Here is a 15,007-nt window from a genome sequence, read left to right on the forward strand (position 1 = left end):
AGCAAAGTGCCCTGCCCCGCCGGATCGCGCTGTGTCAGATCGATCAAAAGAGCGGAGAGCCGAGACTCTACCGCTGGGAGTTTGTGGAGAACGGCCTGGCTTGCGTCCCGTCCTCCCGCCCTCGACCTCACATGGCTAGCCTCACCCGCCGGGAGCCACCCCATTGGGGACCGTAGGGCGGAGAAGGGGTCTCCGCGTCCGGAATTTACTTGTGGAGAACGGCCTGGCTTACGTCCCGTCCTCCCGCCCTCGACCTCACATGGCTAGCCTCACCCGCCGGGCGCCACCCCATTGGGGACCGTAGGGCGGAGAAGGGGTCTCCGCGTCCGGAATTTACTTGTGGAGAACGGCCTGGCTTACGTCCCGTCCTCCCGCCCTCGACCTCACACGGCTAGCCTCACCCGCCGGGCGCCACCCCATTGGGGACCGTAGGGCGGAGAAGGGGTCTCCGCGTCCGGAATTTACTTGTGGAGAACGGCCTGGCTTACGTCCCGTCCTCCCGCCCTCGACCTCACATGGCTAGCCTCACCCGCCGGGCGCCACCCCATTGGGGACCGTAGGGCGGAGAAGGGGTCTCCGCGTCCGGAATTTACTTGTGGAGAACGGCCTGGCTTACGTCCCGTCCTCCCGCCCTCGACCTCACACGGCTAGCCTCACCCGCCGGGCGCCACCCCATTGGGGACCGTAGGGCGGAGAAGGGGTCTCCGCGTCCGGAATTTACTTGTGGAGAACGGCCTGGCTTACGTCCCGTCCTCCCGCCCTCGACCTCACATGGCTAGCCTCACCCGCCGGGCGCCACCCCATTGGGGACCGTAGGGCGGAGAAGGGTCTCCGCGTACGGAATTTCTTGTGGAGAACGGCCTGGCTTACGTCCCGTCCTCCCATGGCTAGCCTCACCCGCCGGGCGCCACCCCATTGGGGACCGTAGGGCGGAGAAGGGGTCTCCGCGTCCGGAATTTCTTGTGGAGAACGGCCTGGCTTACGTCCCGTCCTCCCGCCCTCGACCTCACATGGCTAGCCTACCCCGCCGGGCGCCGCTCCATTGGGGATACGGTACGGCAAAGCGCGACGCCGCACGATGCCAACACTTTGTGCAAAAACCTGGCAGAGTCGACCAAAACCTCGCTTCTTTGACCGGTATTTTTGATGCTTTTCTCTGCCGCCGAAGGTGCACTGAGGGTCGGATCGCCCAAAATTTTTACCGGTCGTTTTGGTCTGCGGTTCTTCCGAGAGGTGCCCGCCTGACAGTTCTTTTTCAGCAGCCTCCGAAAGGCCATCCAGCGGGCAAGCCAGGGGTTGGCAGCCGCCGGCGGTGAGCCTTCCCCGGCCGGGGCAGACGGCTCCGACCGCAAAATTTTTTCGACTTTCGCCGAGGCCAAAACCCCATGCACTTTTAAAGCCTGCCCGCAGCGCCGTCTCCTGTCAGACGTCCCTTGCCGCCTGCGGTGGTCCTCGCCCGGCAGAGAGAAGCCGGAGTCGCCCCCTCTCCGGTTCTTTTTCACCATTCCGGAGCTCTGAAATCTGCCGGACACCGAGTGACCGAGGACGCTTCCAGGAGGGCGGCAGCGAGAGGCAGAGTGCCACCGGTCGGGTCGCCGGTTCTCCCACACTTTGAAAATTTTTCGCTTGTTCTGGTGGGATGGAGAGAGAGCGTGGCTTATGCGCCCTCTGCCCCGCGGTCCGCCCTGGCTGGCCTTACGCCGGTGGTTCGCCAGGCCACCGGCACCTTGTACGGCGGGGACGGCGTGGCTTATGCGCCCGTCAACCCACCTACTCGCCCCGGCTAGCCTTTTACCCGGAGGGCGCCACGCTCCGGGTACCAGTGAGCGGCACGAACCCAGTCATACCATGCCGCTCACCTCGCGCCCTCTCCGGCCTCCGCCGCGGAGACCTCCCGCTAGGACCTGCGGGGGGCGATTTCTGCCAAAATCTACAAAGTCCCCGATGGTTAAGGACGTAGACTGTTGAGCGGGACCTACACACTCTTGTAGCCGATGGGGCTCGCCATTTCCCGCAGAAAATGGACCACCTCCCGCAGAGGAACATGAAATGCCCCTTCCCGCGGGACCCGAAGGACCGCTCTGTCCGAGCAGGCCTCCAGGACCACGGCACGCAAAAGCGACTCAGTCCCGCTGGCATTACGGATCTGACTTAGTGCAAAAACCAGGCAGAGTCGACCAAAACCTCCCTTCTTTGACCGGTGTTTTTGTTGCTTTTCTCTGCCGCCGAAGGTGCACTGAGGGTCGGATCGCCCAAAATTTTTACCGGTCGTTTTGGTCTGCGGTTCTTCCGAGAGGTGCCCGCCTGACAGTTCTTTTTCAGCAGCCTCCGAAAGGGCATCCAGCGGGCAAGCCAGGGGTTGGCAGCCGCCGGCGGTGAGCCTTCCCCGGCCGGGGCAGACAGCTCCGACCGCAAAATTTTTTCGACTTTCGCCGAGGCCAAAACCCCATGCACTTTTAAAGCCTGCCCGCAGCGCCGTCTCCTGGCAGACGTCCCTTGCCGCCTGCGGTGGTCCTCGCCCGGCAGAGAGAAGCCGGATTCGCCCTCTCACCGGTTCTTTTTCACCATTCCGGAGCTCTGAAATCTGCCGGACACCGAGTGACCGAGGACGCTTCCAGGAGGGCGGCAGCGAGAGGCAGAGTGCCACCGGTCGGGAAGCCGGTTCTCCCACACTTTGAAATTTTTTCGCTTGTTCTGGTGGGATGGAGAGAGAGCGTGGCTTATGCGCCCTCTGCCCCGCGGTACGCCCTTGGCTAGCCTTACGCCGGTGGTTCGCCAGGCCACCGGCACCTTGTACAGCGGGGACGGCGTGGCTTATGCGCCCTCTGCCCCGCGGTACGCCCTTGGCTAGCCTTACGCCGGTGGTTCGCCAGGCCACCGGCACCTTGTACGGCGGGGACGGCGTTGCTTATGCGCCCGTCAATCCACCTACTCGCCCCGGCTAGCCTTTTACCCGGAGGGCGCCACGCTCCGGGTAGCAGTGAGCGGCACGAGCCCAGTCATACCATGCCGCTCACCTCGCACCTTTTCCGGCCTCCGCCGCGGAGACCTCCCGCTCTGTTCTGCGGAGAGCGATTTTGGGCAAAATCTACAAAGTCCCCGATGGTTAAGGACGTAGACTGTTGAGCGGGACCTACACACTCTTGTAGCCGAAGGGGCTCGCCATTTCCCGCAGAAAATGGATCACCTCCCGCAGAGGAACATGAAATGCCCCTTCCCGCGGGACCCGAAGGACCACTCTGTCCGAGCAGGCTTCCAGGACCACGGCACGCAAGAGCGACTCAGTCCCGCTGGCATTACGGATCTGACTTAGTGCAAAAACCTGGCAGAGTCGACCAAAACTCCCCTTCTCTGACCGGTATTTTTGTTGCTTTTCTCTGCCGCCGAAGGTGCACTACGGGTCGGATCGCCCAAAATTTTTACCGGTCGTTTTGGTCTGCGGTTCTTCCGAGAGGTGCCCGCCTGACAGTTCTTTTTCAGCAGCCTCCGAAAGGCCATCCAGCGGGCAAGCCAGGGGTTGGCAGCCGCCGGAGGTGAGCCTTCCCCGGCCGGGGCAGACAGCTCCGACCGCATAATTTTTTCGACTTTCTCCGAGGCCAAAACCCCATGCACTTTTAAAGCCTGCCCGCAGCGCCGTCTCCTGTCAGACGTCCCCGCCGCCTGCGGTGGTCCTCGCCCGGCAGAGAGAAGCCGGAGTCGCCCTCTCTCCGGTTCTTTTTCACCATTCCGGAGCTCTTAAATCTGCCGTACTCCGAGTGACCGAGGACGCTTCCAGGACGGCGGCAGCGAGAGGCAGAGTGCAACCGGTCGGGAAGCCGGTTCTCCCACACTTTGAAAATTTTTCGCTTGTGCTGGTGGGATGGAGAGAGAGCGTGGCTTATGCGCCCTCTGCCCCGCGGTACGCCCTTGGCTAGCCTTACGCCGGTGGTTCGCCAGGCCACCGGCACCTTGTACGGCGGGGACGGCGTTGCTTATGCGCCCGTCATCCCACCTACTCGCCCCGGCTAGCCTTTTACCCGGAGGGCGCCACGCTCCGGGTAGCAGTGAGCGGCACGAGCCCAGTCATACCATGCCGCTCACCTCGCACCTTTTCCGGCCTCCGCCGCGGAGACCTCACGCTCTGTTCTGCGGAGAGCGATTTTGGGCAAAATCTACAAAGTCCCCGATGGTTAAGGACGTAGACTGTTGAGCGGGACCTACACACTCTTGTAGCCGAAGGGGCTCGCCATTTCCCGCAGAAAATGGATCACCTCCCGCAGAGGAACATGAAATGCCCCTTCCCGCGGGACCCGCAGGACCGCTCTGTCCGAGCAGGCCTCCAGGACCACGGCACGCAAAAGCGACTCAGTCCCGCTGGCATTACGGATCTGACTTAGTGCAAAAACCTGGCAGAGTCGACCAAAACTCCCCTTCTCTGACCGGTATTTTTGTTGCTTTTCTCTGCCGCCGAAGGTGCACTACGGGTCGGATCGCCCAAAATTTTTACCGGTCGTTTTGGTCTGCGGTTCTTCCGAGAGGTGCCCGCCTGACAGTTCTTTTTCAGAAGCCTCCGAAAGGGCATCCAGCGGGCAAGCCAGGGGTTGGCAGCCGCCGGCGGTGAGCCTTCCCCGGCCGGGGCAGACAGCTCCGACCGCATAATTTTTTCGACTTTTGCCGAGGCCAAAACCCCATGCACTTTTAAAGCCTGCCCGCAGCGCCGTCTCCTGTCAGACGTCCCCGCCGCCTGCGGTGGTCCTCGCCCGGCAGAGAGAAGCCGGAGTCGCCCTCTCTCCGGTTCTTTTTCACCATTCCGGAGCTCTTAAATCTGCCGTACTCCGAGTGACCGAGGACGCTTCCAGGAGGGCGGCAGCGAGAGGCAGAGTGCCACCGGTCGGGAAGCCGGTTCTCCCACACTTTGAAAATATTTCGCTTGTGCTGGTGGGATGGAGAGAGAGCGTGGCTTATGCGCCCTCTGCCCCGCGGTACGCCCTGGCTAGCCTTACGCCGGTGGTTCGCCAGGCCACCGGCACCTTGTACGGCGGGGACGGCGTTGCTTATGCGCCCGTCATCCCACCTACTCGCCCCGGCTAGCCTTTTACCCGGAGGGCGCCACGCTCCGGGTAGCAGTGAGCGGCACGAGCCCAGTCATACCATGCCGCTCACCTCGCACCTTTTCCGGCCTCCGCCGCGGAGACCTCACGCTCTGTTCTGCGGAGAGCGATTTTGGGCAAAATCTACAAAGTCCCCGATGGTTAAGGACGTAGACTGTTGAGCGGGACCTACACACTCTTGTAGCCGAAGGGGCTCGCCATTTCCCGCAGAAAATGGATCACCTCCCGCAGAGGAACATGAAATGCCCCTTCCCGCGGGACCCGCAGGACCGCTCTGTCCGAGCAGGCCTCCAGGACCACGGCACGCAAAAGCGACTCAGTCCCGCTGGCATTACGGATCTGACTTAGTGCAAAAACCTGGCAGAGTCGACCAAAACTCCCCTTCTCTGACCGGTATTTTTGTTGCTTTTCTCTGCCGCCGAAGGTGCACTACGGGTCGGATCGCCCAAAATTTTTACCGGTCGTTTTGGTCTGCGGTTCTTCCGAGAGGTGCCCGCCTGACAGTTCTTTTTCAGCAGCCTCCGAAAGGGCATCCAGCGGGCAAGCCAGGGGTTGGCAGCCGCCGGCGGTGAGCCTTCCCCGGCCGGGGCAGAAAGCTCCGACCGCATAATTTTTTCGACTTTCGCCGAGGCCAAAAGCCCAGGCACTTAGAAAGCCTGCCCGCAGCGCCGCCTCCTGTCAGAGGTCCCCGCCGCCTGCGGTGGTCCTCGCCCGGCAGAGAGAAGCCGGAGTCGCCCTCTCTCCGGTTCTTTTTCACCATTCCGGAGCTCTTAAATCTGCCGTACTCCGAGTGACCGAGGACGCTTCCAGGAGGGCGGCAGAGAGAGGCAGAGTGCCACCGGTCGGGAAGCCGGTTCTCCCACACTTTGAAAATTTTTCGCTTGTGCTGGTGGGATGGAGAGAGAGCGTGGCTTATGCGCCCTCTGCCCCGCGGTACGCCCTGGCTAGCCTTACGCCGGTGGTTCGCCAGGCCACCGGCACCTTGTACGGCGGGGACGGCGTTGCTTATGCGCCCGTCAACCCACCTACTCGCCCCGGCTAGCTTTTTACCCGGAGGGCGCCACGCTCCGGGTAGCAGTGAGCGGCACGAGCCCAGTCATACCATGCCGCTCACCTCGCACCTTTTCCGGCCTCCGCCGCGGAGACCTCACGCTCTGTTCTGCGGAGAGCGATTTTGGGCAAAATCTACAAAGTCCCCGATGGTTAAGGACGTAGACTGTTGAGCGGGACCTACACACTCTTGTAGCCGAAGGGGCTCGCCATTTCCCGCAGAAAATGGATCACCTCCCGCAGAGGAACATGAAATGCCCCTTCCCGCGGGACCCGAAGGACCGCTCTGTCCGAGCAGGCCTCCAGGACCACGGCACGCAAAAGCGACTCAGTCCCGCTGGCATTACGGATCTGACTTAGTGCAAAAACCTGGCAGAGTCGACCAAAACTCCCCTTCTCTGACCGGTATTTTTGCTGCTTTTCTCTGCCGCCGAAGGTGCACTACGTGTCGGATCGCCCAAAATTTTTACCGGTCGTTTTGGTCTGCGGTTCTTCCGAGAGGTGCCCGCCTGACAGTTCTTTTTCAGCAGCCTCCGAAAGGGCATCCAGCGGGCAAGCCAGGGGTTGGCAGCCGCCGGCGGTGAGCCTTCCCCGGCCGGGGCAGACAGCTCCGACCGCATAATTTTTTCGAACTTCTCCGAGGTCAAAATCCCAGGCACTCCGACGGAAGGTCCGCCGCGCGTCTCCCGTCTGACGTCCCCGCCGCTCGCGGTGGTCCTCGCCCGGCAGGGAGCTGCCGGATTCGCCCTCTTACCGGTTCTTTTTCACCTTTCCGGAGCTCTGATATCTGCCGCACACACAGTGACCGAGGACGCTTCCAGGAGGGCGGCAGCGAGAGGCAGAGTGCCACCGGGCGGGTCCTCGGTTCTCCCACACTTAGAAAATTTTTGCGCTTGTGCTGGTGCGAGGACGTAGGTCTTTCGACCGGGGCAAGCCTGGAGGGCGGTAGCCGGGATTGGCGCCCTATTCCCGGCTAGCTCTCGGAGGCTTCACCCGGTTGGAGGTTGGAGCTCCGACTTCCATGGGCATGTTCCTCACCGGGACCTACGACCAAGTGTGGCCGAGGGACAGTGACACATTCCCGGGTAGCCTGAGTGGCTGCTCCCGCTGAGCTACTTCCATGGGCACTATTCCTCCCCGGGACTTGCCGCCAAGTCTTGGCCGGGGGACAGTGACACATTCCCGGGTAGCCTGAGTGGCTGCTCCCGCTGAGCTCTTACTTCCATGGGCATGTTCCTCACCGGGACCAACTACCAAGTGTGGCCGGGTTTCGAGCTCCAAACTCGGCTTGCACTTGGTCGCTTGGGGGGTCCCCTCCGCTCCGGGAAGGGCGCCCTCCAGCGGGCAGACGAGGGTACTTCTAGTCTGCCCGAGCTCCATGGGGCCCCTCTCGCCCCTAGGCTCCCCGCCCAGGGTTCCAGGGTCCCGGATAAAGCCACCCTGCCGAGTTCGGTATAGGGTACCGGGCCTGGCTGGAATCACGCCGGGATCGGTGAGACCTCCTCGGCCGCGGCTCAGCCTCCAAACTCCCTTTCGCGGTTCTCTTCCCTTCAACTTCCATGGGCATGTTCCACACCGGGACCTCCGACCAAGTGTGGCCGGGGAACAGTCGCCCATGCCCGGGTAGCCTCAGCAAGTGCTCCCGCTGAGGTCAACTTGGAGGTTGGAGCTCCGACTTCCATGGGCACTATTCCTCCCCGGGACCTGCCGCCAAGTCTGGCCGGGGGACAGTGACACATTCCCGGGTAGCCTGAGCGGCTTCTCCCGCTGAACTCTTACTTCCATGGGCATGTTCCTCATCAGGAACCAACGACCAAGTGTGGCCCAGGGACAGTGACACATTCCCGGGTATCTTCAGCAGCTGCTCCCGCTGAGCTACTTCCATGAGCACTATTCCTCCCCGGGACCTGCCGCCAAGTCTGGCCGGGGGACAGTGACACATTCCCGGGTAGCCTGAGCGGCTGCTCCCGCTGAGCTACTTCCATGGGCACTATTCCTCCCCGGGACTTGCCGCCAAGTCTTGGCCGGGGGACAGTGACACATTCCCGTGTAGCCTGAGTGGCTGCTCCCGCTGAGCTCTTACTTCCATGGGCATGTTCCTCACCGGGACATACTACCAAGTGTGGCCGGGTTTCGAGCTCCAAACTCGGCTTGCACTTGGTCGCTTGGGGGTCCCCTCCGCTCCGGGAAGGGCGCCCTCCAGCGGGCAGACGAGGGTACTTCTAGTCTGCCCGAGCTCCATGGGGCCCCTCTCGCCCCTAGGCTCCCCGCCCAGGGTTCCAGGGTCCCGGATACAGCCACCCTGCCGAGTTCGGTATAGGGTACCGGGCCTGGCTGGAATCACGCCGGGATCGGTGAGACCTCCTCGGCCGCGGCTCAGCCTCCAAACTCCCTTTCGCGGTTCTCTTCCCTTCAACTTCCATGGGCATGTTCCACACCGGGACCTCCGACCAAGTGTGGCCGGGGAACAGTCACCCATGCCCGGGTAGCCTCAGCAAGTGCTCCCGCTGAGGTCAACTTGGAGGTTGGAGCTCCGACTTCCATGGGCACTATTCCTCCCCGGGACCTGCCGCCAAGTCTGGCCGGGGGACAGTGACACATTCCCGGGTAGCATGAGCGGCTTCTCCCGCTGAACTCTTACTTCCATGGGCATGTTCCTCATCAGGAACCAACGACCAAGTGTGGCCCAGGGACAGTGACACATTCCCGGGTAGCCTCAGCAGCTGCTCCCGCTGAGCTACTTCCATGAGCACTATTCCTCCCCGGGACCTGCCGCCAAGTCTGGCCGGGGGACAGTGACACATTCCCGGGTAGCCTGAGCGGCTGCTCCCGCTGGGCTACTTCCATGGGCACTATTCCTCCCCGGGACCTGCCGCCAAGTCTTGGCCGGGGGACAGTGACACATTCCCGGGTAGCCTGAGTGGCTGCTCCCGCTGAGCTCTTACTTCCATGGGCATGTTCCTCACCGGGACATACTACCAAGTGTGGCCGGGTTTCGAGCTCCAAACTCGGCTTGCACTTGGTCGCTTGGGGGGTCCCCTCCGCTCCGGGAAGGGCGCCCTCCAGCGGGCAGACGAGGGTACTTCTAGTCTGCCCGAGCTCCATGGGGCCCCTCTCGCCCCTAGGCTCCCCGCCCAGGGTTCCAGGGTCCCGGATAAAGCCACCCTGCCGAGTTCGGTATAGGGTACCGGGCCTGGCTGGAATCACGCCGGGATCGGTGAGACCTCCTCGGCCGCGGCTCAGCCTCCAAACTCCCTTTCGCGGTTCTCTTCCCTTCAACTTCCATGGGCATGTTCCACACCGGGACCTCCGACCAAGTGTGGCCGGGGAACAGTCGCCCATGCCCGGGTAGCCTCAGCAAGTGCTCCCGCTGAGGTCAACTTGGAGGTTGGAGCTCCGACTTCCATGGGCACTATTCCTCCCCGGGACCTGCCGCCAAGTCTGGCCGGGGGACAGTGACACATTCCCGGGTAGCCTGAGCGGCTTCTCCCGCTGAACTCTTACTTCCATGGGCATGTTCCTCATCAGGAACCAACGACCAAGTGTGGCCCAGGGACAGTGACACATTCCCGTGTATCTTCAGCAGCTGCTCCCGCTGAGCTACTTCCATGAGCACTATTCCTCCCCGGGACCTGCCGCCAAGTCTGGCCGGGGGACAGTGACACATTCCCGGGTAGCCTGAGCGGCTGCTCCCGCTGAGCTACTTCCATGGGCACTATTCCTCCCCGGGACTTGCCGCCAAGTCTTGGCCGGGGGACAGTGACACATTGCCGGGTAGCCTGAGTGGCTGCTCCCGCTGAGCTCTTACTTCCATGGGCATGTTCCTCACCGGGACATACTACCAAGTGTGGCCGGGTTTCGAGCTCCAAACTCGGCTTGCACTTGGTCGCTTGGGGGTCCCCTCCGCTCCGGGAAGGGCGCCCTCCAGCGGGCAGACGAGGGTACTTCTAGTCTGCCCGAGCTCCATGGGGCCCCTCTCGCCCCTAGGCTCCCCGCCCAGGGTTCCAGGGTCCCGGATACAGCCACCCTGCCGAGTTCGGTATAGGGTACCGGGCCTGGCTGGAATCACGCCGGGATCGGTGAGACCTCCTCGGCCGCGGCTCAGCCTCCAAACTCCCTTTCGCGGTTCTCTTCCCTTCAACTTCCATGGGCATGTTCCACACCGGGACCTCCGACCAAGTGTGGCCGGGGAACAGTCGCCCATGCCCGGGTAGCCTCAGCAAGTGCTCCCGCTGAGGTCAACTTGGAGGTTGGAGCTCCGACTTCCATGGGCACTATTCCTCCCCGGGACCTGCCGCCAAGTCTGGCCGGGGGACAGTGACACATTCCCGGGTAGCCTGAGCGGCTTCTCCCGCTGAACTCTTACTTCCATGGGCATGTTCCTCATCAGGAACCAACGACCAAGTGTGGCCCAGGGACAGTGACACATTCCCGGGTATCTTCAGCAGCTGCTCCCGCTGAGCTACTTCCATGAGCACTATTCCTCCCCGGGACCTGCCGCCAAGTCTGGCCGGGGGACAGTGACACATTCCCGGGTAGCCTCAGCAGCTGCTCCCGCTGAGCTACTTCCATGGGCACTATTCCTCCCCGGGACTTGCCGCCAAGTCTTGGCCGGGGGACAGTGACACATTGCCGGGTAGCCTGAGTGGCTGCTCCCGCTGAGCTCTTACTTCCATGGGCATGTTCCTCACCGGGACCAACTACCAAGTGTGGCCGGGTTTCGAGCTCCAAACTCGGCTTGCACTTGGTCGCTTGGGGGGTCCCCTCCGCTCCGGGAAGGGCGCCCTCCAGCGGGCAGACGAGGGTACTTCTAGTCTGCCCGAGCTCCATGGGGCCCCTCTCGCCCCTAGGCTCCCCGCCCAGGGTTCCAGGGTCCCGGATACAGCCACCCTGTCGAGTTCGGTATAGGGTACCGGGCCTGGCTGGAATCACGCCGGGATCGGTGAGACCTCCTCGGCCGCGGCTCAGCCTCCAAACTCCCTTTCGCGGTTCTCTTCCCTTCAACTTCCATGGGCATGTTCCACACCGGGACCTCCGACCAAGTGTGGCCGGGGAACAGTCGCCCATGCCCGGGTAGCCTCAGCAAGTGCTCCCGCTGAGGTCAACTTGGAGGTTGGAGCTCCGACTTCCATGGGCACTGTTCCTCCCCGGGACCTGCCGCCAAGTCTGGCCGGGGGACAGTGACACATTCCCGGGTAGCTTGAGCGGCTTCTCCCGCTGAACTCTTACTTCCATGGGCATGTTCCTCATCAGGAACCAACGACCAAGTGTGGCCCAGGGACAGTGACACATTCCCGGGTAGCCTCAGCAGCTGCTCCCGCTGAGCTACTTCCATGAGCACTATTCCTCCCCGGGACCTGCCGCCAAGTCTGGCCGGGGGACAGTGACACATTCCCGGGTAGCCTCAGCAGCTGCTCCCGCTGAGCTACTTCCATGGGCACTATTCCTCCCCGGGACTTGCCGCCAAGTCTTGGCCGGGGGACAGTGACACATTCCCGGGTAGCCTGAGTGGCTGCTCCCGCTGAGCTCTTACTTCCATGGGCATGTTCCTCACCGGGACATACTACCAAGTGTGGCCGGGTTTCGAGCTCCAAACTCGGCTTGCACTTGGTCGCTTGGGGGGTCCCCTCCGCTCCGGGAAGGGCGCCCTCCAGCGGGCAGACGAGGGTACTTCTAGTCTGCCCGAGCTCCATGGGGCCCCTCTCGCCCCTAGGCTCCCCGCCCAGGGTTCCAGGGTCCCGGATACAGCCACCCTGTCGAGTTCGGTATAGGGTACCGGGCCTGGCTGGAATCACGCCGGGATCGGTGAGACCTCCTCGGCCGCGGCTCAGCCTCCAAACTCCCTTTCGCGGTTCTCTTCCCTTCAACTTCCATGGGCATGTTCCACACCGGGACCTCCGACCAAGTGTGGCCGGGGAACAGTCACCCATGCCCGGGTAGCCTCAGCGGCTGCTCCCGCTGAGGTCAACTTGGAGGTTGGAGCTCCGACTTCCATGGGCACTATTCCTCCCCGGGACCTGCCGCCAAGTCTGGCCGGGGGACAGTGACACATTCCCGGGTAGCCTGAGCGGCTTCTCCCGCTGAACTCTTACTTCCATGGGCATGTTCCTCATCAGGAACCAACGACCAAGTGTGGCCCAGGGACAGTGACACATTCCCGGGTAGCCTCAGCAGCTGCTCCCGCTGAGCTACTTCCATGAGCACTATTCCTCCCCGGGACCTGCCGCCAAGTCTGGCCGGGGGACAGTGACACATTCCCGGGTAGCCTGAGCGGCTGCTCCCGCTGAGCTACTTCCATGGGCACTATTCCTCCCCGGGACTTGCCGCCAAGTCTTGGCCGGGGGACAGTGACACATTCCCGGGTAGCCTGAGTGGCTGCTCCCGCTGAGCTCTTACTTCCATGGGCATGTTCCTCACCGGGACATACTACCAAGTGTGGCCGGGTTTCGAGCTCCAAACTCGGCTTGCACTTGGTCGCTTGGGGGGTCCCCTCCGCTCCGGGAAGGGCGCCCTCCAGCGGGCAGACGAGGGTACTTCTAGTCTGCCCGAGCTCCATGGGGCCCCTCTCGCCCCTAGGCTCCCGGCCCAGGGTTCCAGGGTCGCGGATCCAGCCACCATGCGGAGTTCGGTTTGGGTACCGGGCCTGGCAGAAATCACGCCGGGATCGGTGAGCCCTCCTCGGCCGCGGCTTCGCGCAAAAACTCCCTTTCGCGGTTCTCTTCACTTCAACTTCCATGGACACGTTCCACACTTGGACCTACGACCAAGTGTGCCCGGGGAACAGTAACCCATGCCCGGGCAGCCTCAGCAAGTGCTCCCGCTGAGGTCAATTTGGAGGTTTGAGCTCCGACTTCCATGGCCATGTTCCTCACCGGGACCTACGACCAAGCGTGGCCGGGTTTCGAGCTCCAAACTCGGCTTGCACTTTGTGGCCAAGGGGGTCCCCTCCGCTCCGGGAAGGGCGCCCTCCAGCTGGCAGACGAGGTTACTTCTAGTCTGCCCGAGCTCCATGGGGCATTATTCCTCCCCGGGACTTGCCGCCAAGTCTGGCCGGGGGACAGTGACACTTGGCCGGGTAGGCGAAGTGGCTTCTCCCGCTGACTTGCCCCTTTGGAAGTAGGAGCTCTTACTTCCATGGGCATTATACCTCTCGAAGACTTAGAGCCAAGTGAGCTCCTACTTCCATGGGCATTATTCCTCCCCGGGACTTGCCGCCAAGTCTGGCCGGGGGACAGTGACACTTGGCCGGGTAGGCGAAGTGGCTTCTCCCGCTGACTTGCCCCTTTGGAAGTAGGAGCTCCTACTTCCATGGGCATTATTCCTCCCCGGGACTTGCCGCCAAGTCTGGCCGGGGGACAGTGACACTTGGCCGGGTAGGCGAAGTGGCTTCTCCCGCTGACTTGCCCCTTTGGAAGTAGGAGCTCCTACTTCCATGGGCATTATTCCTCCCCGGGACTTGCCGCCAAGTCTGGCCGGGGGACAGTGACACTTGGCCGGGTAGGCGAAGTGGCTTCTCCCGCTGACTTGCCCCTTTGGAAGTAGGAGCTCTTACTTCCATGGGCATTATACCTCTCGAAGACTTAGAGCCAAGTGAGCTCCTACTTCCATGGGCATTATTCCTCCCCGGGACTTGCCGCCAAGTCTGGCCGGGGGACAGTGACACTTGGCCGGGTAAGCGAAGTGGCTTCTCCCGCTGACTTGCCCCTTTGGAAGTAGGAGCTCCTACTTCCATGGGCATTATTCCTCCCCGGGACTTGCCGCCAAGTCTGGCCGGGGGACAGTGACACTTGGCCGGGTAGGCGAAGTGGCTTCTCCCGCTGACTTGCCCCTTTGGAAGTAGGAGCTCCTACTTCCATGGGCATTATTCCTCCCCGGGACCTACTGCCAAGTGTGGCCGGGGGACAGTGACTCTTGGCCGGATAGGCCAAGTGGCTTCTCCCGCTGACTTGCCCCTTTGGAAGTAGGAGCTCCTACTTCCATGGGCATTATTCCTCCCCGGGACCTACTGCCAAGTGTGGCCGGGGAACAGTGACTCTTGGCCGGATAGGCCAAGTGGCTTCTCCCGCTGACTTGCCCCTTTGGAAGTAGGAGCTCTTACTTCCATGGGCATTATTCCTCCCCGGGACCTACTGCCAAGTGTGGCCGGGGAACAGTGACTCTTGGCCGGATAGGCCAAGTGGCTTCTCCCGCTGACTTGCCCCTTTGGAAGTAGGAGCTCTTACTTCCATGGTCATTATTCCTCCCCGGGACCTACTGCCAAGTGTAGCCGGGGAACAGTGACTCTTTGCCGGATAGGCCAAGTGGCTTCTCCCGCTGACTTGCCCCTTTGGAAGTAGGAGCTCCTACTTCCATGGGCATTATTCCTCCCCGGGACCTACTGCCAAGTGTGGCCGGGGAACAGTGACTCTTGGCCGGATAGGCCAAGTGGCTTCTCCCGCTGACTTGCCCCTTTGGAAGTAGGAGCTCTTACTTCCATGGGCATTATTCCTCCCCGGGACCTACTGCCAAGTGTGGCCGGGGAACAGTGACTCTTGGCCGGATAGGCCAAGTGGCTTCTCCCGCTGACTTGCCCCTTTGGAAGTAGGAGCTCTTACTTCCATGGTCATTATTCCTCCCCGGGACCTACTGCCAAGTGTAGCCGGGGAACAGTGACTCTTGGCCGGATAGGCCAAGTGGCTTCTCCCGCTGACTTGCCCCTTTGGAAGTAGGAGCTCCTACTTCCATGGGCATTATTCCTCCCCGGGACCTACTGCCAAGTGTGGCCGGGGAACAGTGACTCTTGGCCGGATAGGCCAAGTGGCTTCTCCCGCTTACTTTCCCCTTTGGAAGTAGGAGCTCCTACTTCCATGGGCATTATTCCTCCCCGG

The sequence above is a fragment of the Engystomops pustulosus genome, unplaced genomic scaffold (genome assembly GCF_040894005.1).
Source record: "Engystomops pustulosus unplaced genomic scaffold, aEngPut4.maternal MAT_SCAFFOLD_170, whole genome shotgun sequence".
Classification (NCBI taxonomy): Eukaryota; Metazoa; Chordata; class Amphibia; order Anura; family Leptodactylidae; genus Engystomops; species Engystomops pustulosus.